Source organism: Doryrhamphus excisus, chromosome 3 (genome assembly GCF_030265055.1).
Source record: "Doryrhamphus excisus isolate RoL2022-K1 chromosome 3, RoL_Dexc_1.0, whole genome shotgun sequence".
Classification (NCBI taxonomy): Eukaryota; Metazoa; Chordata; class Actinopteri; order Syngnathiformes; family Syngnathidae; genus Doryrhamphus; species Doryrhamphus excisus.
Window position 1 is genome coordinate 14178104 of NC_080468.1, and position 14270 is coordinate 14192373.

The 14270-nt window shown below is 41.2% G+C and overlaps 34 non-coding genes across 34 annotated transcripts; all 34 read right to left on the reverse strand.

Annotated features, from left to right (window-relative positions):
• Positions 1-225: 225 nt before the first annotated feature.
• trnar-acg (transfer RNA arginine (anticodon ACG)) lies at positions 226-298 on the reverse strand. The gene has a single exon. It is a non-coding gene; the product is annotated as a tRNA-Arg (tRNA).
• Positions 299-362: 64 nt separating this feature from the next.
• Positions 363-434, reverse strand: trnah-gug (transfer RNA histidin (anticodon GUG)). The gene has a single exon. It is a non-coding gene; the product is annotated as a tRNA-His (tRNA).
• Positions 435-1156: 722 nt separating this feature from the next.
• On the reverse strand, positions 1157-1229 carry trnar-acg (transfer RNA arginine (anticodon ACG)). The gene has a single exon. It is a non-coding gene; the product is annotated as a tRNA-Arg (tRNA).
• Positions 1230-1761: 532 nt separating this feature from the next.
• On the reverse strand, positions 1762-1834 carry trnar-acg (transfer RNA arginine (anticodon ACG)). Its single transcript has one exon. It is a non-coding gene; the product is annotated as a tRNA-Arg (tRNA).
• Positions 1835-2107: 273 nt separating this feature from the next.
• Positions 2108-2179, reverse strand: trnah-gug (transfer RNA histidin (anticodon GUG)). The gene has a single exon. It is a non-coding gene; the product is annotated as a tRNA-His (tRNA).
• A 375-nt stretch (positions 2180-2554) lies between these two features.
• Positions 2555-2626, reverse strand: trnah-gug (transfer RNA histidin (anticodon GUG)). The gene has a single exon. It is a non-coding gene; the product is annotated as a tRNA-His (tRNA).
• A 352-nt stretch (positions 2627-2978) lies between these two features.
• Positions 2979-3050, reverse strand: trnah-gug (transfer RNA histidin (anticodon GUG)). Its single transcript has one exon. It is a non-coding gene; the product is annotated as a tRNA-His (tRNA).
• A 72-nt stretch (positions 3051-3122) lies between these two features.
• On the reverse strand, positions 3123-3195 carry trnar-acg (transfer RNA arginine (anticodon ACG)). Its single transcript has one exon. It is a non-coding gene; the product is annotated as a tRNA-Arg (tRNA).
• A 392-nt stretch (positions 3196-3587) lies between these two features.
• Positions 3588-3660, reverse strand: trnar-acg (transfer RNA arginine (anticodon ACG)). Its single transcript has one exon. It is a non-coding gene; the product is annotated as a tRNA-Arg (tRNA).
• A 231-nt stretch (positions 3661-3891) lies between these two features.
• Positions 3892-3964, reverse strand: trnar-acg (transfer RNA arginine (anticodon ACG)). The gene has a single exon. It is a non-coding gene; the product is annotated as a tRNA-Arg (tRNA).
• Positions 3965-4028: 64 nt separating this feature from the next.
• trnah-gug (transfer RNA histidin (anticodon GUG)) lies at positions 4029-4100 on the reverse strand. The gene has a single exon. It is a non-coding gene; the product is annotated as a tRNA-His (tRNA).
• A 262-nt stretch (positions 4101-4362) lies between these two features.
• Positions 4363-4435, reverse strand: trnar-acg (transfer RNA arginine (anticodon ACG)). Its single transcript has one exon. It is a non-coding gene; the product is annotated as a tRNA-Arg (tRNA).
• An 88-nt stretch (positions 4436-4523) lies between these two features.
• Positions 4524-4595, reverse strand: trnah-gug (transfer RNA histidin (anticodon GUG)). The gene has a single exon. It is a non-coding gene; the product is annotated as a tRNA-His (tRNA).
• Positions 4596-4667: 72 nt separating this feature from the next.
• On the reverse strand, positions 4668-4740 carry trnar-acg (transfer RNA arginine (anticodon ACG)). Its single transcript has one exon. It is a non-coding gene; the product is annotated as a tRNA-Arg (tRNA).
• Positions 4741-5855: 1115 nt separating this feature from the next.
• On the reverse strand, positions 5856-5928 carry trnar-acg (transfer RNA arginine (anticodon ACG)). The gene has a single exon. It is a non-coding gene; the product is annotated as a tRNA-Arg (tRNA).
• Positions 5929-6159: 231 nt separating this feature from the next.
• On the reverse strand, positions 6160-6232 carry trnar-acg (transfer RNA arginine (anticodon ACG)). The gene has a single exon. It is a non-coding gene; the product is annotated as a tRNA-Arg (tRNA).
• Positions 6233-6296: 64 nt separating this feature from the next.
• On the reverse strand, positions 6297-6368 carry trnah-gug (transfer RNA histidin (anticodon GUG)). Its single transcript has one exon. It is a non-coding gene; the product is annotated as a tRNA-His (tRNA).
• A 262-nt stretch (positions 6369-6630) lies between these two features.
• On the reverse strand, positions 6631-6703 carry trnar-acg (transfer RNA arginine (anticodon ACG)). Its single transcript has one exon. It is a non-coding gene; the product is annotated as a tRNA-Arg (tRNA).
• Positions 6704-6791: 88 nt separating this feature from the next.
• On the reverse strand, positions 6792-6863 carry trnah-gug (transfer RNA histidin (anticodon GUG)). Its single transcript has one exon. It is a non-coding gene; the product is annotated as a tRNA-His (tRNA).
• A 72-nt stretch (positions 6864-6935) lies between these two features.
• trnar-acg (transfer RNA arginine (anticodon ACG)) lies at positions 6936-7008 on the reverse strand. The gene has a single exon. It is a non-coding gene; the product is annotated as a tRNA-Arg (tRNA).
• Positions 7009-7715: 707 nt separating this feature from the next.
• trnar-acg (transfer RNA arginine (anticodon ACG)) lies at positions 7716-7788 on the reverse strand. Its single transcript has one exon. It is a non-coding gene; the product is annotated as a tRNA-Arg (tRNA).
• Positions 7789-8197: 409 nt separating this feature from the next.
• On the reverse strand, positions 8198-8270 carry trnah-aug (transfer RNA histidin (anticodon AUG)). The gene has a single exon. It is a non-coding gene; the product is annotated as a tRNA-His (tRNA).
• Positions 8271-8358: 88 nt separating this feature from the next.
• Positions 8359-8430, reverse strand: trnah-gug (transfer RNA histidin (anticodon GUG)). The gene has a single exon. It is a non-coding gene; the product is annotated as a tRNA-His (tRNA).
• A 72-nt stretch (positions 8431-8502) lies between these two features.
• On the reverse strand, positions 8503-8575 carry trnar-acg (transfer RNA arginine (anticodon ACG)). The gene has a single exon. It is a non-coding gene; the product is annotated as a tRNA-Arg (tRNA).
• Positions 8576-8639: 64 nt separating this feature from the next.
• On the reverse strand, positions 8640-8711 carry trnah-gug (transfer RNA histidin (anticodon GUG)). The gene has a single exon. It is a non-coding gene; the product is annotated as a tRNA-His (tRNA).
• Positions 8712-8890: 179 nt separating this feature from the next.
• trnar-acg (transfer RNA arginine (anticodon ACG)) lies at positions 8891-8963 on the reverse strand. Its single transcript has one exon. It is a non-coding gene; the product is annotated as a tRNA-Arg (tRNA).
• A 1064-nt stretch (positions 8964-10027) lies between these two features.
• Positions 10028-10100, reverse strand: trnar-acg (transfer RNA arginine (anticodon ACG)). The gene has a single exon. It is a non-coding gene; the product is annotated as a tRNA-Arg (tRNA).
• An 88-nt stretch (positions 10101-10188) lies between these two features.
• On the reverse strand, positions 10189-10260 carry trnah-gug (transfer RNA histidin (anticodon GUG)). The gene has a single exon. It is a non-coding gene; the product is annotated as a tRNA-His (tRNA).
• Positions 10261-11135: 875 nt separating this feature from the next.
• On the reverse strand, positions 11136-11208 carry trnar-acg (transfer RNA arginine (anticodon ACG)). Its single transcript has one exon. It is a non-coding gene; the product is annotated as a tRNA-Arg (tRNA).
• Positions 11209-11416: 208 nt separating this feature from the next.
• trnar-acg (transfer RNA arginine (anticodon ACG)) lies at positions 11417-11489 on the reverse strand. The gene has a single exon. It is a non-coding gene; the product is annotated as a tRNA-Arg (tRNA).
• Positions 11490-11882: 393 nt separating this feature from the next.
• trnar-acg (transfer RNA arginine (anticodon ACG)) lies at positions 11883-11955 on the reverse strand. Its single transcript has one exon. It is a non-coding gene; the product is annotated as a tRNA-Arg (tRNA).
• Positions 11956-12033: 78 nt separating this feature from the next.
• trnah-gug (transfer RNA histidin (anticodon GUG)) lies at positions 12034-12105 on the reverse strand. The gene has a single exon. It is a non-coding gene; the product is annotated as a tRNA-His (tRNA).
• An 801-nt stretch (positions 12106-12906) lies between these two features.
• On the reverse strand, positions 12907-12979 carry trnar-acg (transfer RNA arginine (anticodon ACG)). Its single transcript has one exon. It is a non-coding gene; the product is annotated as a tRNA-Arg (tRNA).
• A 308-nt stretch (positions 12980-13287) lies between these two features.
• Positions 13288-13359, reverse strand: trnah-gug (transfer RNA histidin (anticodon GUG)). Its single transcript has one exon. It is a non-coding gene; the product is annotated as a tRNA-His (tRNA).
• Positions 13360-14270: the final 911 nt, after the last annotated feature.

Genomic DNA, 14270 nt, shown 5'->3' on the forward strand with positions numbered 1-14270 from the left:
CATGTGTTATGTATATTGTTTGTAATTATATTATACATTATTTGACCTGGATTCTATCGGCTGTCTATTGTGAGAGAAGGATAAAAAAAATACGACCTTCAGTTAACGCTTCATGATAAACCACAACAACATTGCGTTCAGATTTGTGTTGTGATTAGTTGCAAGGTCATTTTTCGCTCGAAAGGACCTTGCAAACGAACACTTCCAAATGTTAAACAATTGTGACGAGCTAGCCAGGAGTCGAACCTGGAATCTTCTGATCCGTAGTCAGACGCGTTATCCATTGCGCCACTAGCCCTACAATGTCAGCTACCTAGCAGTACAGCCAGGTTGTCGATTCTTTTCAGACACAACAAAAAGCTTGCCGTGACCCGGATTCGAACCGGGGTTGCTGCGGCCACAACGCAGAGTACTAACCACTATACGATCACGGCTGTCTCTTGTGAGTGAACGATACAAAATACGACCTTTAGTTATCACTTCAAGATAAACTGGAATAAAGTTGCTTTTTCGGATTTGTCTTATTATAGTTTCCACTTGCCTTGACCCAGATTCGAACAACGTTGCTGTCAGATTTGTCTAATTTTTAGTTGCAAGGTAAATTCTTAGCTCAACATAACATCAGGAAGTCGTATTTCCAAAAATGTTGTTTCATGGTCTATAAAGAATTATGGCGAGCTAGCCAGGAGTCGAACCTTGCTTTCAGATTTGTCAATAAAGAATTATGGCGAGCTAGCCAGGAGTCGAACCTTGCTTTCAGATTTGTCAAATTTTTAGTCGCAAGGTAAATGTCAGCTACCTAGCAGTACAGCCAGTTTGGTGATTCTTTTCAGAAAAGACAAAAAGCTTGCCATGACCCGGATTCGAACCGGAGTTGCTGCGGCCACAACACAGAGTATTAACCACTATACGATCACGGCTGTCTCTTGTGAGTGAACGATAGAAAATACGACCCCTAGTTATCACTTCAAGATAAACTGGAATAAAGTTTCTTTCGGATTTATCTTATTATAGTTTCCACTTGCCGTGACCCGAATTCGAACAACATGGCTTTCAGATTTGTTTCATTATTAGTTGCAAGGTCATATTTAGCTCGAAAGAACCTTTCAATCTAATATTTCCAAAATGTTGCTTCATCTTCATGAAACAATTTTGGCGAGCTAGCCAGGAGTCGAACCTGGAATCTTCTGATCCGTAGTCAGACGCGTTATCCATTGCGCCACCAGCCCTACAATATCAGCTACCGAGCAGTACTGCAGGTAGCTTTTTTGTCTTTTCTGATTCTTTCTCTAAAGTTGCTTTTCGGATTTGTCTTATTGTAGTTTCCACTTGCCGTGACCCGGATTTGAACAACGTTGCTTTCAGATTTGTCAAATGTTTAGTTGCAAGGTAAATTCGTAGCTCAAAATATCTTAAAATATTTTATCGTGAGTGAACGATAAAAAATACGACCTTCAGTTATCACTTCATGATAAACCACAACAACGTAACTTTCAGATTTGTCTTATTATTAGTTGCAAGGTCATTTTTAGCTCGAAAGAACCTTTCAATCCAATATTTCCAAAATGTTGCTTCATCTTCATGAAACAATTATGGCGAGCTAGCCAGGAGTCAAACCTAGAATCTTCTGATCCGTAGTCAGAAACAATGTTGCTTTCAGATTTGTCTAATTTTTAGTTGCAAGGTAAATTCTTATCTCATAATGACATCAGAAACTCATATTTCCAAACATGTTGTTTCATGGTCTATAAAGAATTATGGCAAGCTAGCCAGGAGTCGAACCTGGAATCTTCTGATCCGTAGTCAGACGCGTTATCCATTGCGCCACTAGCCCTACAATGTCAGCTACCTAGCAGTACAGCAAGGTTGTTGACTCGCACTGTTCTTTCCCAATGGTTGGGTAAAGTGAAAGTGAACAAACTAATATTTCCAGAATGTTCAAGAAACAATTATGGCGAGCTAGCCAGGAGTCGAACCTAGAATCTTCTGATCCGTAGTCAGAAACAATGTTGCTTTCAGATTTGTCAAATTTTTAGTCACAAGGTAAATGTCAGCTACCTAGCAGTACAGCCAGTTTGTTGATTCTTTTCAGAAAAGACAAAAAGCTTGCCGTGACCCGGATTCGAACCGGGGTTGCTGCGGCCACAACGCAGAGTACTAACCACTATACGATCACGGCTGTCTCTTGGGAGTGAACGATACAAAATACGACCTTGAGTTATCACTTCAAGATAAACTGGAATAAAGTTGCTTTCGGATTTGTCTTATTATAGTTTCCACTTGCCGTGACCCGGATTCGAACAACGTTGCTTTCAGATTTGCCTAATTTTTAGTTGCAAGGTAAATTCTTAGCTCAAAATAACATCAGAAACTCGTATTTCCAAACATGTTGTTTCATGGTCTATAAAGAATTATGGCGAGCTAGCCAGGAGTCGACCCTAGAATCTTCTGATCCGTAGTCAGACGCGTTATCCATTGCGCCACTAGCCCTACAATGTCAGCTACCTAGCAGTACAGCCAGCTTGTTGATTCTTTTCAGAAAAGACAAAAAGCTTGCCGTGACCCGGATTCGAACCGGGGTTGCTGCGGCCACAACGCAGAGTACTAACCACTATACGATCACGGCTGGAATGAATGATAAATGATCAACTGGAATGAAGTTGCTTTCGGATTAGACTGGTATAGTTTCCACTTGCTGCGACCCGGATTCGAACAACGTTGCTTTCAGATTTGTCAAATGTTTAGTTGCAAGGTAAATTCTTAGCTCAAAATAACACCAGAAACTCATATTTCCAAACATGTTGTTTCATGGTCTATAAAGAATTATTGCTGTTCACTGTTCTTCCCCAACAAACTAATATTTCCAGAATATCCATTGCGCCACTAGCCCTACGTTTTTGCTGTACTTCCATAACGGATTGAGTTGGCGAGAATTCTTTTCAGACAACATTAAAAACTAACTTTTTAGAGTTTCACTATGCCGTGACCCGGATTTGAACCGGGGTTGCTGCGGCCACAACGCAGAGTACTAACCACTATACGATCACGGCTGCTTAGCTTGAAATAACACCAGAAACTCAGATTTCCAAAAATGTTGTTTCATGGTCTATAAAGAATTATGGCGAGCTAGCCAGGAGTCGAACCTGGAATCTTCTGATCCGTAGTCAGACGCGTTATCCATTGCGCCACTAGCCCTACATTTTTGTTGTACTTCCATAACGGATTGCGTTGGCGAGAATAGTTGGATAAAGTGAAAGTGAACAAACTAATATTTCCAGAATGTCAAGAAACAATTATGGCGAGCTAGCCAGGAGTCGAACCTAGAATCTTCTGATCCGTAGTCAGAAACAATGTTGCTTTCAGATTTGTCAAATTTTTAGTCACAAGGTAAATGTCAGCTACCTAGCAGTACAGCCAGTTTGTTGATTGTTTTCAGAAAAGACAAAAAGCTTGGCGTGACCCGGATTCGAACAACATTGCTTTCAGATTTGTCTCATTTTTAGTTGCAAGGTAAATTCTTAGCTCAAAATAACATCAGAAACTCATATTTCTGAACATGTTGTTTCATGGTCTATAAAGAATTATGCCGAGCTAGCCAGGAGTCGAACCTGGAATCTTCTGATCCGTAGTCAGACGCGTTATCCTTTGCGCCACTAGCCTTACATTTTTGTTGTACTTCTATAACGGATTGAGTTGGCGAGAACTCTTTTCAGACAACATTAAAAACTAACTTTTGGGAGTTTCACTATGCCGTGACCCGGATTCAACCAGGGTTGCTGCGGCCACAACGCAGAGTACTAACCACTATACGATCACGGCTGCTAAGCTTGAAGTAACACCAGAAACTCATATTTCCAAAAATGTTGTTTCATGGTCTATAAAGAATTATGGCGAGCTAGCCAGGAGTTGAACCTGGAATCTTCTGATCCGTAGTCAGACGCGTTATCCATTGCGCCACTAGCCCTACAATGTCAGCTACCTAGCAGTACAGCCACCTTGTTGATTCTTTTCAGAAAAGACAAAAAGCTTGCCGTGACCCGGATTCGAACCGGGGTTGCTGCGGCCACAACGCAGAGTACTAACCACTATACGATCACGGCTGGAATGAATGATAAATGATCAACTGGAATGAAGTTGCTTTCGGATTAGACTGGTATAGTTTCCACTTGCTGCGACCCGGATTCGAACAACGTTGCTTTCAGATTTGTCAAATGTTTAGTTGCAAGGTAAATTCTTAGCTCAAAATAACACCAGAAACTCATATTTCCAAACATGTTGTTTCATGGTCTATAAAGAATTATTGCTGTTCACTGTTCTTCCCCAACAAACTAATATTTCCAGAATGTCAAGAAACAATTATGGCGAGCTAGCCAGGAGTTGAACCTAGAATCTTCTGATCCGTAGTCAGACGCGTTATCCATTACGCCACTAGCCCTACGTTTTTGCTGTACTTCCATAACGGATTGAGTTGGCGAGAATTCTTTTCAGACAACATTAAAAACTAACTTTTTAGAGTTTCACTATGCCGTGACCCGGATTCGAACCGGGGTTGCTGCGGCCACAACGCAGAGTACTAACCACTATACGATCACGGCTGCTTAGCTTGAAATAACACCAGAAACTCAGATTTCCAAAAATGTTGTTTCATGGTCTATAAAGAATTATGGCGAGCTAGCCAGGAGTCGAACCTGGAATCTTCTGATCCGTAGTCAGACGCGTTATCCATTGCGCCACTAGCCCTACATTTTTGTTGTACTTCCATAACGGATTGAGTTGGCGAGAATTCTTTTCAGACAACATTAGTCGAACCGTATTCTTTTCAGAAAAGACAAAAAGCTTGCTGTGACCCGGATTCGAACCGGGGTTGCTGCGGCCACAACGCAGAGTACTAACCACTAAACGATCACGGCTGTGGCGAGCTAGCCAGGAGTCGAACCGAGAATCTTCTTATCCGTAGTCAGATAGAAACGATAGAAAATACGACCTTCAGTTATCACTTCAATATAAACTGGAATAAAGTTGCTTTCGGATTTGTCTTATTATAGTTTCCGCTTGCCGTGACCCGGATTCGAACATGGCTTTGTCTAATTTTTAGTTGCAAGATAAATTCTTAGCTCAAAATAACATCAGAAACTCTTATTTCCAAACACTAATATTTCCAGAATGTCAAGAAACAATTATGGAGAGCTAGCACTTCCATAACGGATTGCGTTGGCGAGAATAGTTGGATAAAGTGAAAGTGAACAAACTAATATTTCCAGAATGTCAAGAAACAATTATGGCGAGCTAGCCAGGAGTCGAACCTACAATCTTCTGATCCATCGTCAGAAACAATGTTGCTTTCAGATTTGTCAAATTTTTATTTGCAAGGTGAATTCTAGCCAGGAGTCAAACCTAGAATCTTCTGATCCGTAGTCAGACGCGTTATCCATTGCGCCACTAGCCCTACAATGTCAGCTACCTAGCAGTAAAGCAAGGTTGTTGACTCGCACTGTTCTTTCCCAATGGTTGGGTAAAGTGAAAGTGAACAAACTAATATTTCCAGAATGTTCAAGAAACAATTATGGCGAGCTAGCCAGGAGTCGAACCTAGAATCTTCTGATCCGTAGTCAGAAACAATGTTGCTTTCAGATTTGTCAAATTTTTAGTCACAAGGTAAATGTCAGCTACCTAGCAGTACAGCCAGTTTGTTGATTCTTTTCAGAAAAGACAAAAAGCTTGGCGTGACCCGGATTCGAACAACATTGCTTTCAGATTTGTCTCATTTTTAGTTGCAAGGTAAATTCTTAGCTCAAAATAACATCAGAAACTCATATTTCTGAACATGTTGTTTCATGGTCTATAAAGAATTATGCCGAGCTAGCCAGGAGTCGAACCTGGAATCTTCTGATCCGTAGTCAGACGCGTTATCCTTTGCGCCACTAGCCCTACATTTTTGTTGTACTTCTATAACGGATTGAGTTGGCGAGAACTCTTTTCAGACAACATTAAAAACTAACTTTTGGGAGTTTCACTATGCCGTGACCCGGATTCAACCAGGGTTGCTGCGGCCACAACACAGAGTACTAACCACTATACGATCACGGCTGCTAAGCTTGAAGTAACACCAGAAACTCATATTTCCAAAAATGTTGTTTCATGGTCTATAAAGAATTATGGCGAGCTAGCCAGGAGTCGAACCTGGAATCTTCTGATCCGTAGTCAGACGCGTTATCCATTGCGCCACTAGCCCTACAATGTCAGCTACCTAGCAGTACAGCCAGCTTGTTGATTCTTTTCAGAAAAGACAAAAAGCTTGCCGTGACCCGGATTCGAACCGGGGTTGCTGCGGCCACAACGCAGAGTACTAACCACTATACGATCACGGCTGGAATGAATGATAAATGATCAACTGGAATGAAGTTGCTTTCGGATTAGACTGGTATAGTTTCCACTTGCTGCGACCCGGATTCGAACAACGTTGCTTTCAGATTTGTCAAATGTTTAGTTGCAAGGTAAATTCTTAGCTCAAAATAACACCAGAAACTCATATTTCCAAACATGTTGTTTCATGGTCTATAAAGAATTATTGCTGTTCACTGTTCTTCCCCAACAAACTAATATTTCCAGAATGTCAAGAAACAATTATGGCGAGCTAGCCAGGAGTTGAACCTAGAATCTTCTGATCCGTAGTCAGACGCGTTATCCATTACGCCACTAGCCCTACGTTTTTGCTGTACTTCCATAACGAATTGAGTTGGCGAGAATTCTTTTCAGACAACATTAAAAACTAACTTTTTAGAGTTTCACTATGCCGTGACCCGGATTCGAACCGGGGTTGCTGCGGCCACAACGCAGAGTACTAACCACTATACGATCACGGCTGCTTAGCTTGAAATAACACCAGAAACTCAGATTTCCAAAAATGTTGTTTCATGGTCTATAAAGAATTATGGCGAGCTAGCCAGGAGTCGAACCTGGAATCTTCTGATCCGTAGTCAGACGCGTTATCCATTGCGCCACTAGCCCTACATTTTTGTTGTACTTCCATAACGGATTGAGTTGGCGAGAATTCTTTTCAGACAACATTAGTCGAACCGTATTCTTTTCAGAAAAGACAAAAAGCTTGCTGTGACCCGGATTCGAACCGGGGTTGCTGCGGCCACAACGCAGAGTACTAACCACTAAACGATCACGGCTGTGGCGAGCTAGCCAGGAGTCGAACCGAGAATCTTCTTATCCGTAGTCAGATAGAAACAATAGAAAATACGACCTTCAGTTATCACTTCAATATAAACTGGAATAAAGTTGCTTTCGGATTTGTCTTATTATAGTTTCCGCTTGCCGTGACCCGGATTCGAACATGGCTTTGTCTAATTTTTAGTTGCAAGATAAATTCTTAGCTCAAAATAACATCAGAAACTCTTATTTCCAAACACTAATATTTCCAGAATGTCAAGAAACAATTATGGAGAGCTAGCACTTCCATAACGGATTGCGTTGGCGAGAATAGTTGGATAAAGTGAAAGTGAACAAACTAATATTTCCAGAATGTCAAGAAACAATTATGGCGAGCTAGCCAGGAGTCGAACCTACAATCTTCTGATCCATCGTCAGAAACAATGTTGCTTTCAGATTTGTCAAATTTTTATTTGCAAGGTGAATTCTTAGCTCAAAATAACATCAGAAACTTGTATTTCCAAACATGTTGTTTCATGGTCTATAAAGAATTATGGCGAGCTAGCCAGGAGTCGAACCTAGAATCTTCTGATCCGTAGTCAGACGCGTTATCCATTGCGCCACTAGCCCTACAATGTCAGCTACCTAGCAGTACAGCAAGGTTGTTGACTCGCACTGTTCTTTCCCAATGGTTGGGTAAAGTGAAAGTGAACAAACTAATATTTCCAGAATGTTCAAGAAACAATTATGGCGAGCTAGCCAGGAGTCGAACCTAGAATCTTCTGATCCGTAGTCAGAAACAATGTTGCTTTCAGATTTGTCAAATTTTTAGTCACAAGGTAAATGTCAGCTACCTAGCAGTACAGCCAGTTTGTTGATTCTTTTCAGAAAAGACAAAAAGCTTGGCGTGACCCGGATTCGAACAACATTGCTTTCAGATTTGTCTCATTTTTAGTTGCAAGGTAAATTCTTAGCTCAAAATAACATCAGAAACTCATATTTCTGAACATGTTGTTTCATGGTCTATAAAGAATTATGCCGAGCTAGCCAGGAGTCGAACCTGGAATCTTCTGATCCATAGTCAGACGCGTTATCCTTTGCGCCACTAGCCCTACATTTTTGTTGTACTTCTATAACGGATTGAGTTGGCGAGAACTCTTTTCAGACAACATTAAAAACTAACTTTTGGGAGTTTCACTATGCCGTGACCCGGATTCGAACCAGGGTTGCTGCGGCCACAACGCAGAGTACTAACCACTATACGATCACGGCTGCTAAGCTTGAAGTAACACCAGAAACTCATATTTCCAAAAATGTTGTTTCATGGTCTATAAAGAATTATGGCGAGCTAGCCAGGAGTCGAACCTGGAATCTTCTGATCCGTAGTCAGACGCGTTATCCATTGCGCCACTAGCCCTACAATGTCAGCTACCTAGCAGTACAGCCAGGTTGTTGATTCTTGTCAGAAGAGCCAAAAAGCTTGCCGTGACCCGGATTCGAACCGGGGTTGCTGCGGCCACAACGCAGAGTACTAACCACTATACGATCACGGCTGCCTCCTGTGAGTGAACGATACAAAATACGACCTTCAGTTATCACTTCAAGATAAACTGGAATAAAGTTGCTTTCGGATTTGTCAAATTTTTAGTTGCAAGATGAATTCTTAGCTCAAAATAACATCAGAAACTCATATTTCCAAATATGTTGTTTCATCGTCTATAAAGAATTATGGCGAGCTAGCCAGGAGTCGAACCTAGAATCTTCTGATCCGTAGTCAGACACGTTATCCATTGCGCCACTAGCCCGGCAAATTTCTAGTCTTTTATGATATAATTAGTTCCGTTAGTACGATACCCGGTTATTATGATAATCCGGTCACTACGATGCCCTTTTCATCTCCAGCCAGCCAATTTGGTCTGCTTATATCCATACAAAAGCATCTTAAAGCTGAATCAATATTTGCTAAGGATTTCAATACCACCATTAACGAAATCTGTAAACGGTGTATTGTTTGATTTTCAGCTAACACCGTTTCGGCTTTTCCACCGACGGACGGTAATTAATATGAGGTAAGTATTAAACAATCTTTTGAAGTAAAGGAGTAAATATTTGTATAATTTAGAGGGAAGATTCAGTCAATAGACTTAGTGTTTTCAGATGTGTTCAATATTCTTGGCACTAGCTTTACTGATAAATTATGAAAGTAAACTTACGGTTGTTGCAGGCATGTGTTTGGCCAGCTATGTGGGGCGGGTTGAGCACGACCTGTGAACCAGGAAGTGGGGGAATCGGTGTGTGTGCTGTGCTCTGGTGGTAGAGGTGTGGAAAATAAAGTTGACTGGAAGCAGCCGTTCGCCGTGTTCTTTTCCTCTGCTTAAGTCAGGCCGCCCCTTACCACGGTTTGGGGCTGAACACACTGACAGGTAACAAATGTTTATGGTTTTGTCTGCTGAAGCGTGAGGACTTTGCATTGGTTGAATTTTACAAAATAAATAGTCATTAAAAAAGTGTAAAGACGTTTTTATTTAATGCATAAGTTTATTTTTCACTTCACTACAGTACAAAAGCATGCTAGATACGCAATCCATGAACTCAAGGAGAAAATGACATGCCATATCAAAGATCCGCCCACTTTTAGTGCAGTTCGGCCCAGGATCAGATATATTGATAGTCCGGTTATATCGATATTTTTTCCGACTCCTGAGAATATCGATATAACGAGGCTTTACTGTATTCTGATCCATCATCAGAAACAATGTTGCTTTCAGATTTGTCAAATGTTTAGTTCCAAGGTAAATTCTTAGCTCAAAATTACATCAGAAACTCATATTTCCAAACATGTTGTTTCATGGTCTATAAAGAATTATGGCGAGCTAGCCAGGAGTCGAACCTAGAATCTTCTGATCCGTAGTCAGACGCGTTATCCATTGCGCCACTAGCCCTACATTTTTGCTGTACTTCCGTAACGGATTGAGTTGGCGAGAATTCTTTTCAGATAACATTAAAAACCAACTTTTAGGAGTTTCCCTATGCCGTGACCCGGATTCGAACCGGGGTTGCTGCGGCCACAACGCAGAGTACTAACCACTATACGATCACGACTGCTGAGTTTGAAACAACACCAGAAACTCATATTTCCAAACATGTTGTTTCATGGTCTATAAAGAATTCTGGCGAGCTAGCCAGGAGTCCAACCGAGAATCTTCTGATCCGTAGTCCAACACTAAAAACTGCACTACTCAGTTTCCACTTGCTGTGACCTGGATTTGAACAACGTTGCTTTCAGATTTTTCAAATTTTTAGTTGCAAGGTAAATTCTTAGCTCAAAATTACATCTGAAACTCGTATTTCCAAACATGTTGTTTCATGGTCTATAAAGAATTATGGCGAGCTAGCCAGGAGTCGAACCTGGAATCTTCTGATCCGTAGTCAGAAACAATGTTGCTTTCAGATTTGTCAAATTTTTAGTCACAAAGTAAATTTCAGCTAGCTCGCAGTACAGCCAGTTTGTTGGTTCTTTTCAGAAAAGACAAAAAGCTTGCCGTGACCCGGAGTTGCTGCGGCTGCGTAGTCAGACGCGTTATCCATTGCGCCACTAGCCCTACAATGTCAGCTACCTAGCAGTACAGCCAGGTTGTCGATTCTTTTCAGACACAACAAAAAGCTTGCCGTGACCCAGATTCGAACCGGGGTTGCTGCGGCCACAACGCAGAGTACTAACCACTATACGATCACGGCTGTCTCTTGTGAGTGAACGATACAAAATACGACCTTCAGTTATCACTTCAAGATAAACTGGAATAAAGTTGCTTTTCGGATGTGTCTTATTATAGTTTTCACTTGCCGTGACCCGGATTCGAACAACGTTGCTTTCAGATTTGCCTAATTTTTAGTTGCAAGGTAAATTCTTAGCTCAAAATAACATCAGAAACTCATATTTCCAAACATGTTGTTTCATGGTCTATAAAGAATTATGCCAAGCTAGCCAGGAGTCAAACCTGGAATCTTCTGATCCGTAGTCAGACGCGTTATCCATTGCGCCACTAGCCCTACAATGTCGGTTACCTAGCAGTACTGCAACGTTGTTGATTCTTTTCAGAAAAGACAAAAAGCTTGCCGTGACCCGGATTCGAATCAGGGTTGCTGCGGCCACAACACAGAGTACTAACCACTATACGATCACGGCTGTTTAGCTTGGAACAACACCAGAAACTCATATTTCTAAAAATGTTGTTTCATGGTATATAAAGAATTATGGCGAGCTAGCCAGGAGTCAAACCTAGAATCTTCTGATCCGTAGTCAGACGCGTTATCCATTGCGCCACTAGCCCCACAACATCAGCTACCTAGCAGTACAGCCAGGTTGTTGATTCTTTTCAGAAAAGACAAAAAGCTTGCCGAAGGATAGAAAATACAACCATCAGTTATCACCTCATGATAAACAACAACGTTGCTTTCAGATTTGTCTTATTATTTGTTGCAAGGTAATTTTTAGCTCGAAAGAACCTTTCAATCCAATATTTCCAAAATGTTGCTTCATCTTCATGAAACAATTATGGCGAGCTAGCCAGGAGTCGAACCTAGAATCTTCTGATCCATTGTCAGAAACAATGTTGCTTTCAGATTTGTCAAATTTTTAGTCGCAAGGTAAATTCTTATCTCATAATAACATCAGAAACTCTTATTTCCAAACATGTTGTTTCATGGTCTATAAAGAATTATGGCGAGCTAGCCAGGAGTCGAACCTGGAATCTTCTGATCCGTAGTCAGACGCGTTATCCATTGCGCCACTAGCCCTACAACGACAGCTACCTAGCAGTACTGCAGGTAGCTTTTTTTGTCTTTTCTGATTCTTTTCAGAAAAGACAAAAAGCTTGCCGTGACCCGGATTCGAACCGGGGTTGCTGCGGCCACAACGCAGAGTACTAACCACTATACGATCACGGCTGTGGCGAGCTAGCCAGGAGTCGAACCTGTAATCTTCTGATCCATAGTCCGGCGCGTTATCCATTGCGCCACTAGCCCTACAATGTTACCAATCTAACAGTACAACCGGATTGTTGACTGTCACTGTTGTTGCTCAATGATTGAATGAAGTGAAAGTGAATTATTTTTAGCCAACACTAAAAACTTGGACTGCTCAGTTTCCACTTGCCGTGACCCGGATTGGAACAACATTGCTCTTATATTTGTCAATTTTTTAGTTGCAAGGTAAATTCTTAGCTCAACATAACACCAGAAACTCATATTTCCAAATATATTGTTTCATGGTCTATAAAGAATTATGGCGAGCTAGCCAGGAGTCGAACCTAGAATCTTCTGATCCGTAGTCAGAAACAATGTTGATTTTAGATTTGTCAAATTTTTAGTCGCAAGGTAAATTCGTAGCTCAAAATATCTTAAAATATTTTATCGTGAGTGAACGATAAAAAATACGACCTTCAGTTATCACCTCATGATAATCCACAAGAACGTAACTTTCAGATTTGTCTTATTATTAGTTGCAAGGTCATTTTTAGCTCGAAAGAACCTTTCAATCCAATATTTCCAAAATGTTGCTTCATCTTCATGAAACAATTATGGCGAGCTAGCCAGGAGTCGAACCTAGAATCTTCTGATCCGTAGTCAGAAACAATGTCGCTTTCAGATTTGTCAAATTTTTAGTCGCAAGATAAATTCTTATCTCATAATAAGATCAGAAACTCTTATTTCCAAATATGTTGTTTCATGGTCTATAAAGAATTATGGCGAGCTAGCCAGGAGTCGAACCTGGAATCTTCTGATCCGTAGTCAGACGTGTTATCCATTGCGCCACTAGCCCTACAATGTCAGCTACCTAGCAGTCCACCAAGGCTGTGGACTCTCATTGTTCTTGCCCAGTGATTTGATTCAGTGAAAGTGAATTCTTTTGAGACAACACTAAAAAGCTTGCCGTGACCCGGATTCGAACCGGAGTTGCTGCGGCCACAACGCAGAGTACTAACCACTATACGATCACGGCTGTCTCTTAAGAGTGAAGGATAGTACAGCCTGGTTGTTGACTCTCACTTTTCTTGTCCAATGATTGGATGAAGTGAAAGTGAATTCTTTTGAGACAACACTAAAAAGTTGCACTGCTCAGTTTCCACTTGCCGTGACCCGGATTCGAACCGGGGTTGCTGCGGCCACAACGCAGAGTACTAACCACTATACGATCACGGCTGTCTCTTGTGAGTGAACGATACAAAATACGACCTTCAGTTATCACCTCATGCTAAACCACAACAACGTTGCTTTCAGATTTGTCTTATTATTAGTTGCAAGGTCATTTTTAGCTCGAAAGAACCAACAAAAAGCTTGCCATGACTAACCACTATACAATCACGGCTGTCTCATGAGTGAACGATACAAAATACGACCTTCAGTTATCACTTCAAGATAAACTGGAAATAAGTTGCTTTCGGATTTTATAGTTTCCACTTGCCGTGACCCGGATTCGAACAACATTGCTTTCAGATTTGTCTCATTTTTAGTTGCAAGGTAAATTCTTAGCTCAAAATAACATCAGAAACTCATATTTCCAAACATGTTGTTTCATGGTCTATAAAGAATTATGGCGAGCTAGCCAGGAGTCGAACCTGGAATCTTCTGATTCGTAGTCAGAAACAATGTTGCTTTTAGATTTGTCAAATTTTTAGTCGCAAGGTAAATGTCAGCTACCTAGCAGTACAGCCAGTTTGGTGATTCTTTTCAGAAAAGACAAAAAGCTTGCCGTCACCCGAATTCGAACCGGGGTTGCTGCGGCCACAACACAGAGTACTAACCACTATACGATCACGGCTGTCTCTTGTGAGTGAACGATAGAAAATACGACCCCCAGTTATCACTTCACAGGGCTCGACAATAACGATGTACCGATGGCCCGGGGCAAGTTAAAACAAAATTCGGGCAAGTAAATCCAATCAGCGATATTCCCGTCGGGCAAGTGCACTTTGGAATGCCATACTGCCAAGAGTTTTTTTTTAAAGCGGTTCTTGTTGGGTGTTGGTAAAACACGGACTGAGTAATTCCGGTGGTAATTTGCAAAGCAATCCTTGCAAATCTTGAAATGGACCAATCAGAATCGTTTATTT